Source organism: Peromyscus eremicus, chromosome 3 (genome assembly GCF_949786415.1).
Source record: "Peromyscus eremicus chromosome 3, PerEre_H2_v1, whole genome shotgun sequence".
NCBI lineage: Eukaryota > Metazoa > Chordata > Mammalia > Rodentia > Cricetidae > Peromyscus > Peromyscus eremicus.
This window is the reverse complement of record NC_081418.1, coordinates 58,385,389-58,393,486: the sequence shown is the minus strand read 5'-3', so window position 1 is coordinate 58,393,486 and position 8,098 is coordinate 58,385,389. Positions and strand designations below refer to the sequence as shown.

General features: G+C 45.2%; 3 non-coding genes across 3 annotated transcripts; 2 read left to right on the top strand and 1 right to left on the bottom strand.

Annotated features, from left to right (window-relative positions):
- Positions 1-2,151: 2,151 nt before the first annotated feature.
- Trnac-gca (transfer RNA cysteine (anticodon GCA)) lies at positions 2,152-2,223 on the top strand. The gene has a single exon. It is a non-coding gene; the product is annotated as a tRNA-Cys (tRNA).
- Positions 2,224-3,090: 867 nt separating this feature from the next.
- Positions 3,091-3,162, top strand: Trnac-gca (transfer RNA cysteine (anticodon GCA)). Its single transcript has one exon. It is a non-coding gene; the product is annotated as a tRNA-Cys (tRNA).
- Positions 3,163-6,993: 3,831 nt separating this feature from the next.
- On the bottom strand, positions 6,994-7,065 carry Trnac-gca (transfer RNA cysteine (anticodon GCA)). Its single transcript has one exon. It is a non-coding gene; the product is annotated as a tRNA-Cys (tRNA).
- Between the last annotated feature and the right edge of the window lie 1,033 nt (positions 7,066-8,098).

Here is an 8,098-nt window from a genome sequence, read left to right as displayed (position 1 = left end):
GAGCTTGGAAAACAGTAGTGCTTATCTTATGATATGTTCACAAAGTGTGTGTTTATACAAAAAAAAGTGACAAAAAGTCATGTCTAAAAATCTGCCTGAGGATAAATTCAAGAGTTTTGGATGTGTCACTGGCAGAGGAGATTCCAAGACAGCCTGGTGTTGATGGTGTCACATGGTTACTACTGATCACCCTTCTGCAGATCTACAATGAAAAGGAGCAAGAAGGGCAAAGTAAAATACAAAATGGATGGCACTGGTTCGTTGGAGTCATCCATCGCCTTTGGTTCTTAATTCCTTTCTGCCTCCTCATCACCGTAGAACCCTGAGACTTGAGTAGAGGACGTTGATGAAGGCATCCCATTTAGGACTGAGTGCTCCAAAGTCTCTCACTCTCTGTCCATTGTCCAGTGTGGGTCTCTGTGTTCATTTCCATCTACTGCAAGGAGAAGCTTCTCTGATGTGGACTGTGCAATATAGCAGTATGTCATTAGGAATTGTTTTATTGCTATGTTCCTTAGCAGAAAATTAGTAGTGGGGTTTTCTCTAAGGGCCCATGACCTAGATGGCTATTGTAGCAATGTAACATATGGGTTCTGTCTCATGGATTGGCCTTTAAACCCCGTTTTGTAAAAGTAGTGGTTACTCTTATAACATTTGTGTCAGTATTGAACTAGTATGTCTTGTAGTCAGTTATGTCTTGTAGTCAGTTGACTGTTGCAGGTCAAGGATTTGTATCTGGGTGATATTGATGATTACCTTTCTCCTCTGGTAGTGCACAGGGTAATTACTAGCACCATGAATGCTTGTCAGTTGGTATGAAGAACTTAAGCACCACCTTAACTTCTCTGTTTTATGAAATAAGGGCTGTCTTCAGACAATCAATCTACTTCAAGATGCAGCAATACCACTCTTAAAAATCTACCCAAAGGACTCTCCATCTTACTGAAAAATACTCATCCATTTTCATTACTGCTCTATTCATAATAACCAGAAATAGGAAACACCCTAGATGTCCATCAACTCATGAATGGATAATGAAAATGTGGTATATTTACACAATGGAACATTACTCAGATTTTAAGAAAAATGTAGTTTTGAAAATTCCAGTACAATGGATGGAGCTAGAGACAATCATCCTGAGTGAGGTTCAAATAACCAAAAAGGCAAATATTTCATGTCTCCTCTTATACATGGATGTAAGCTTATAAAAATTTGATCTGTGGGTTACAACCCAACTAACCACAGCATTTAGGAACCTGCTAAGGGACAATGGGGAGGAAAGGATCTTCCAAAGAAGAGGAAATAGAAAATAGTCATACAGAGAGATAAAGATGAAATCAAAATAGCATCATTTAACTAGGGAGGAAGATGAGAGACATGGACAAGAAAAGGCTATAGGAAGGGACACTAACAATGGTCTTTTAAAAACTACACAGAAACCAGCTATTTTAGGAGCCTCCTGAAATATGTGCCTATAGGAAAGGAAATTAAATTCCAGTAAGTAAAACCTCCAGAGCCAGAAATCGGTTATATCATGTAGAATTGCTGGTCAAAGGGGTTCCATGGAACCCTCCACAAAAAAAAATTATTACCAGCCATTCCCAAGACTATTATTGGTTATTCTCCACAACGAGAAGGTAAGGCCCTATTGCTGAGGACAAAATATGTTTCTTTAAAATATTTTCATTAGTTCTTGGAGAATTTCATACAATGTATTTTGATATATTCACTCTCAACTCCATTACTTAACTCCTTGTCCCAGATCCATCCTACATCTACACCCCTAGGTTTATGTTATCAAATGTGTGCTATCCATATGCTTCTGGGTGTGGGGTCATCCACTGGAACATCAGTGAGAAAACTATTTTTCCTCCTCCAGAAGCTATGAATCGCTTAAGATCCAACCCTTTGAGCTTGGCTTCTCCAGATGGGTGTGGAGGATGAGCTGAATACAGACTTCTGGACATTTGTACGTCTGTCTCAGCTGTGAACTAGGACAGGAGGGTGCTGGTCATGAGGAGGAGGCACACAGGTGTGCAGTTGGCTCAGGACTGGGCCTCACAGGAGAAAGCAGATGATAGCAGAGTACTAGCACGTCAGGGGGTGAACACACAGGTTCAGAGATGTTTATTAGATATACATGAAGCAGATGGGGGTATAGCTCAGGGGTAGAGCATTTGACTGCAGATCAAGAGGTCCCCGGTTCAAATCCGGGTGCCCCCTTCCTAGTGTCTCTTTTAGATACAAGAGACCAAATCTGAAGTATTGGTTAACACTGAGACAAAAAAACTAATGCACTGTGTTCCCTGTGCTCTGTATGAGAGAGGCTAGTACAGGACTCACTGTAAGACCCATCCAGGTCACACTCATGTTGTGACACACTCTGGCCTCCAAGGCTCTGTATGGCTCAGTCAGTGCAGGAAGTCAGTATAGAGGAGTCCTATAAAGATGAGAGTGTGATTCTTCCTCTGGCAACTTTTCATAGTCAATCCCTCAGGAAGTCACTCCTGAGCTCCGAGAAGGGAAACTCTTTACATGCTGTTCCCCCTAGCCTGTGCTTTGGCTCCTGCTACTTCTGAGGAAAGACTTGGATCCATGAATTTGTCTCCTATTTAGACTAAGACTCTGAGGAAAAGGGGAATGGCTGACCTCACTTTGTGTCCTCAGCATGGCTGATAGTGACCAGAACATAGGAAGCTCCATGGGTGTTTGTTGAGTGAATAAATGATGTAGAGAAGTAAAGGACACTCTCCTGATATCTTTGAGTACAGATAAAGTTGTCTCTGGGCAAAAGGTTTGAACCATTGAAAATCCAGAATCACCAGCTCTTGTCTTGGCCACATAAAGAAAACTGAGTGTGAACTTAAGGAAAACACCACAGTTAAGTGCCCTTTCCAGAACCACATGAGAGAAAGGACATTGAGATGGGCTGACTAAGGTTGGAGAGAAGGGTGGAGGGCAGACTTTAATAGAAAAATCTTGCCAGGTCAAGATCATTAGGAAGAACCAGTTGATCGTGAACACGTAGGAAGCCTGGGTGTGGTGCCAAGGTTGAAGAGATGCTAATGAGAGGTTACCTTACCTATAAGTGGGGGTATAGCTCAGGGGTAGAGCATTTGACTGCAGATCAAGAGGTCCCTGGTTCAAATCCAGGTGCCCCCTTGCTTAAATTTGATTTTTGTTATTAATTTACCATATGCGCCTTGAGAAGGACCTCAGTAAAGCTAGGAAGTCTCCATTAGTTGAGGTTTATTAAATAAACTCCAGAGCCTCCCTCTCTGGGTGGCATAATACAGAATAATTTGATGTCCTATAAGAGGATGACTTAGCCTCTTAACAGAACCCTCACCCAAGGGCCCAAACACTCATGACTCTGAATTCACACTCTATCCCCATTACTACGATGACCAGAAACAGAAAATGATGGAAGGGCAAATACAAGAAAATTTACCATAAGTTAAGATATGGACTTCCATCAGATTTGGTAAGTACTGGGCACAATGGATGAAAAGTGAACTCAATAGCAAATGTCAAAGAAATCTAAGACCAAAGGGAAGATCTTAAAAACCTGGGCTACAAGGAGCAGGTGATGCTTACAGGACAAGAAATCACCATGGCAGTAACCTGTCAATGGCACTCCTTGACACTAGGAGACAATAAGGAACATGGTTGGGCAGAGCTCCAGCACACCTCTGACCAACAACTCAAAGGGAGGTATCCCTGCCCGGAACTGGATGTTTTATTTGGTCATCTATAGCTTCTCAGATGAGCATAATCCCCTGTGTGGAGCAATTCCAATTAAACTCTGGTGTCCCAGAGGCCCCCAGGACAATACAGGCTATTGCCATTGCTCTCAGACACTCAACAGAACTTAGTGACAAAACCCTATTGCTGAAGACACCACACAAACTAGTCACAGCACATGGGGGACCAAGTGGTACTGACCAGGAAGCTTCCTCTCTGTTGGCTAGCTTTGGTCCAGCTGGAAAGTGCTTTGCAAAGTCATCAACAGTCTTACCCAGCTGTGGGCTCTGTGAACTGCAACAGTGACCTGCAAGGCAGTTTATTGGGGTAACCACTCCCTCTCTGTGTGATTCAAGGCCTGCTCCACAGAAGGAAATAGATGTTTACTATGGCAAATCTAAGAACACATGGCAGGTAGGAAAAGGTAGGCCCGAAGCAAATGTTCTTAGTCCCCACTTGAGAACCCCTAAATCAGATTCTCTGGAAACAGGACCTGAGGATGATCTCGGTGTCTAAGAAACTGTGGGGATGATTCATACCTGTGGGTTGTTTATAGCTATTAATTCTATATAAGTATTTCCATGATATAGATCAAAAATATTGGATAAATCAGGCCCAAACACGACAAACCGCATAATGACCAAGCCGTATCCGAGTCCACATTTGTGATGCAGGGCCTATTGTATCAGCCTTCTGGAGCAGGGATGGAGCAGCCCCCATTGTCTCTCCTCTTCCTCCCTCTTGGTCTCCATTTGCTGAATCTCTTGATGTATCAGAAGAAGATAAACCCTGAAGAACTGATTGAGTCCTCAGAACTGTGGTGAAGTGAGAACCAGAGAGTCTACGGTCTCAGGAGCAGACATGGACACTGGTGTGCTGAGCAGAGGACAGCGTTGAGTGGGGGTTGCCTGACATGTAGGCAATGGCTCTGCCAGTGATTTTTTGCCTTTGTACCTGTGTAGACTCTCCTCATTACTATATCCCTGCACTGCCTCAGCCAAGGACAAAATATGCTCTGTGACTTCTCATCTCCAGTGCCCTAGGGAACCAGACTCAGACTCACCACTAATGAAAAGATTTAAGACTCCCAACACTGGTGATGGTGTGTGTGTGTGTGTGTGTGTGTGTGTGTGTGTGTGTGTGTGTACATGAAGGTGTATACATGCCATGGAACATGTATCAGACCTCACCTTCTGCTTTATTTGAAGCAGAATCCCTCTTATTGCTTGAAACTGAGATGCACACTCCAAGCTCACCAGCCACGAGCTTCCAGAAAGATTCTCCTGACTCCAACTCCCATCTTTCTGTAGGAGTGCTAGGATTACATACCTGTGCCCCCAGATCTGGCTTTTTCATATGGGTCCTGGGGATCAAAACTTAGATTCTCAGGCTTGTGCAGCAAGTGATAAAGCCTCCTGAGCCATCTCACTAGACAGCATTGGGATAATCTGATTATTGTTTTATGCAATCTTAGTCACTTGGCAGAAATAGCTGAGGTGCTGCACAGTGCTGGGGTTCACATGTTCCTTCTGTGTCTTCAGCCAAGACTGCAGGCTGTGGAGCTGTCCATGGTACAACTTAGAGCTCCAGAGTAGTCAGGCTCTGCTTGGCCCTTCACAAGGCGCTGTAGCAAAAGCTGTTTGTGAAAAGTTCAAATCTTTGGTGAGAGTTTTTTTCTGTGGAGTGAAATTTAAAATGCTGAAGCACAGCTGCCACAGCACAGATCCTGACCAGTTAGAAGAGGTGCCAGTCAACAGCCACCACTGGATGCCCAACAGGCCAACAAGCAGCCTGGAATCCAGGCTTCACCCCACAGCCTGGGATCCTCAATCCCCAGCTCTGGAGAATCAACTGGAGTTCCCCAGTGTAGGCAGAAGACAGCACACTCCTGACCTCCCCCGGCCCCTCGTCTTTAGGGTCATTACTCTGGCCCTGTCCAGTTGCTATGCTGGCTTCCATACATGGTTCTAGATGCAGATACTGGTTCTTTCTACTGAAACTGCCATGGACTAGGATAAAATGATAAAATGCCCAGATAAGAGGCAAGTGAGGGAAAGGGTTGGTGTTAGCTCTCAATTTCAGGACACAGTCCCTTATTTCAGGGAAGTCAAGGCAGCAGGGACTTTAAGCTGTTAGTCACATCACATCTACCATTAACAGCAGAGAAAAATAGGTGCACACATGCTTGTTAGTGCTGAGCACACTTTCTACACTCACACAATCCAGGATCCCTGCCTAGGGAACAGTGCTGTGTCTTCATATCAATCTCATAACTTAATCATCAAGACAATCCCCAACATCAAGGAACACAGGCCAACCTGATCTAGACACTGTATCCTTCATTGAGACTTTATTTCCAAGGTGATTCTACATTGTGTCGAACTGACTATTAAAACTATCCCAGTGAGGATGAGGGAAAGAATACAGATGGGGAAAAACAAGAAGGTAGAGAAGACAGCATAGGTCAGAGGTCAGCTGTGTGCATTGTACTAATGCACTTTGTGGGTTCCAGAGTTTGGGCCTATTGTACCCAGAGTCCCCCAAAGACCACCAAGAGACCAAATCGGATGCAAAAGCAAAGAGTCTTTGTATTATTATGAGTTAACTTGGGACTCTCCATCCGTCTGACTCAGCAGCACAGCAGGAGAGACCCTGAGTAGCGATGAGGCAGGTTTTTAAAGCAAGGGGGCTTGGGGTTTACAAACTACATAGAAACAGACTCAGGATTGGTTTATGCAAGTGGCAATTATGTTAGTAACTTTTAATTGGCTAGCATTAGTTGGGGGTTACAGTTAACATTTTTAGGCAGGCCTGGACAAGTCCCAGGCTTTGTCCTTGAGCTGCCATGGAAGCTGGCTGGCCTTGCACGTTCACATGGACCCATGCACGTAGCTCTAAGTTGGTGAGGGGTTCGAGACAGTAAACAATTGGCTGAACCTTGAGTGGTCAGAGTAGTGCAGAAAGGGAGCTACTGCAAGGACTATGTCTTTTGTTCATGGCCCTCCCAGAAGCTGCTTGCTCAAGTCTCAGGAAACTGAATTGAGGCCTGATCTCTGAGAGAAGACTGAGCAGCCTGCTTGGCGTCTGCTTGGTCCTTTCAGCCAGTGTGCCTGAGAATGGAACCCACAGAAGTAAATGGGCATAGAAACATTGCTTCTAGAAACTTCAGCTAATGAAGACTTTCTAACTCCATGGGTGGCCTCCCTAAGATAAACCTGGTAAGTCAGTGACCAGAATCCAGCATAAATAAGGGGGCACCCGGATTTGAACCGGGGACCTCTTGATCTGCAGTCAAATGCTCTACCCCTGAGCTATACCCCCACTGGTACCAGTGTGCCCAGTTAATAAATTTCATCTGTGTGGTGATAAAGTCTGACTATAAAGTTAAATTACAGATCTTCTCAGACCTACTTTCCAGAAGCAGCCAGACCTGACTGGTGAGATGCCTTCCTCGGCTCTGCAGCTTTCCAGGCCCATACTTTTTTCCTTTTGATTTTTATTTATTCTTCTGTCATACAGTACATCCTGACCAAAGCCTCCCCTCCCTCCACTCTTCCTATTCTTCCCCTCCACCTCCTGTCTCCCCAAGATTCATTGAACCTCTGTTTCCTTTCAGAAAAGAGCAGGCCTTCAATTCCCGGCTCACAACTGTCGCTAACTCCAGTCGCTGGGGTCCCGCTCACCGCACACACGGGTGGCGCACAGACATTCAGGCAGGCCGAGCACCCATACTCACAAAATACGATTTTAAAAAGTGCGGGGGGCGGGGGGAGCGAAGGCAAGCAAGTGTGGTTCAGCGGTTAAGAGCGTGTGTGTTCTCGGCACCCACCAACAGCAGCCCACAAACGTCTGTAACCCCCGGGACCGAGCTCTGCAGGCACCGGATGCACAAACACACAGGCTTGACTGGCATCATCTGCTTTCAGGTTCCCTGAAAAATTCGTTGTTGTGCTCTGGCCTGAAGCTGGTTGCGGCCCCACCTCACCCCTGCCAGATACAAACTCTGAGGACCTGCCTCCCTAAAGTGAACAGGGACTCTGGGAAATCGAACCCAGGTCCCCACGCTTGCAAGCCGACTGCTTTACCTACTGAACCATTCCCCCCAGGTCCATCCCACCGTCTCTTCGTACTGTTTTGAAGGCATCTGAGCTATACTTTGCTTTTTCAGGCAAGGTCTCACTGTAGCCTTGACTGGCCTGGACTTCTGATCCTCCTGCCTGCCCCTCCTGGATACTGGCATCACAGGTGTGCACCACACCACACCTAGTTCTGTGGGTCAGTTTTAGTAAGTTATGTTTTACACCGAGTTTGAATTTTTCTGTGACAAATTTTTTGATGTATTGGCATCACTTTG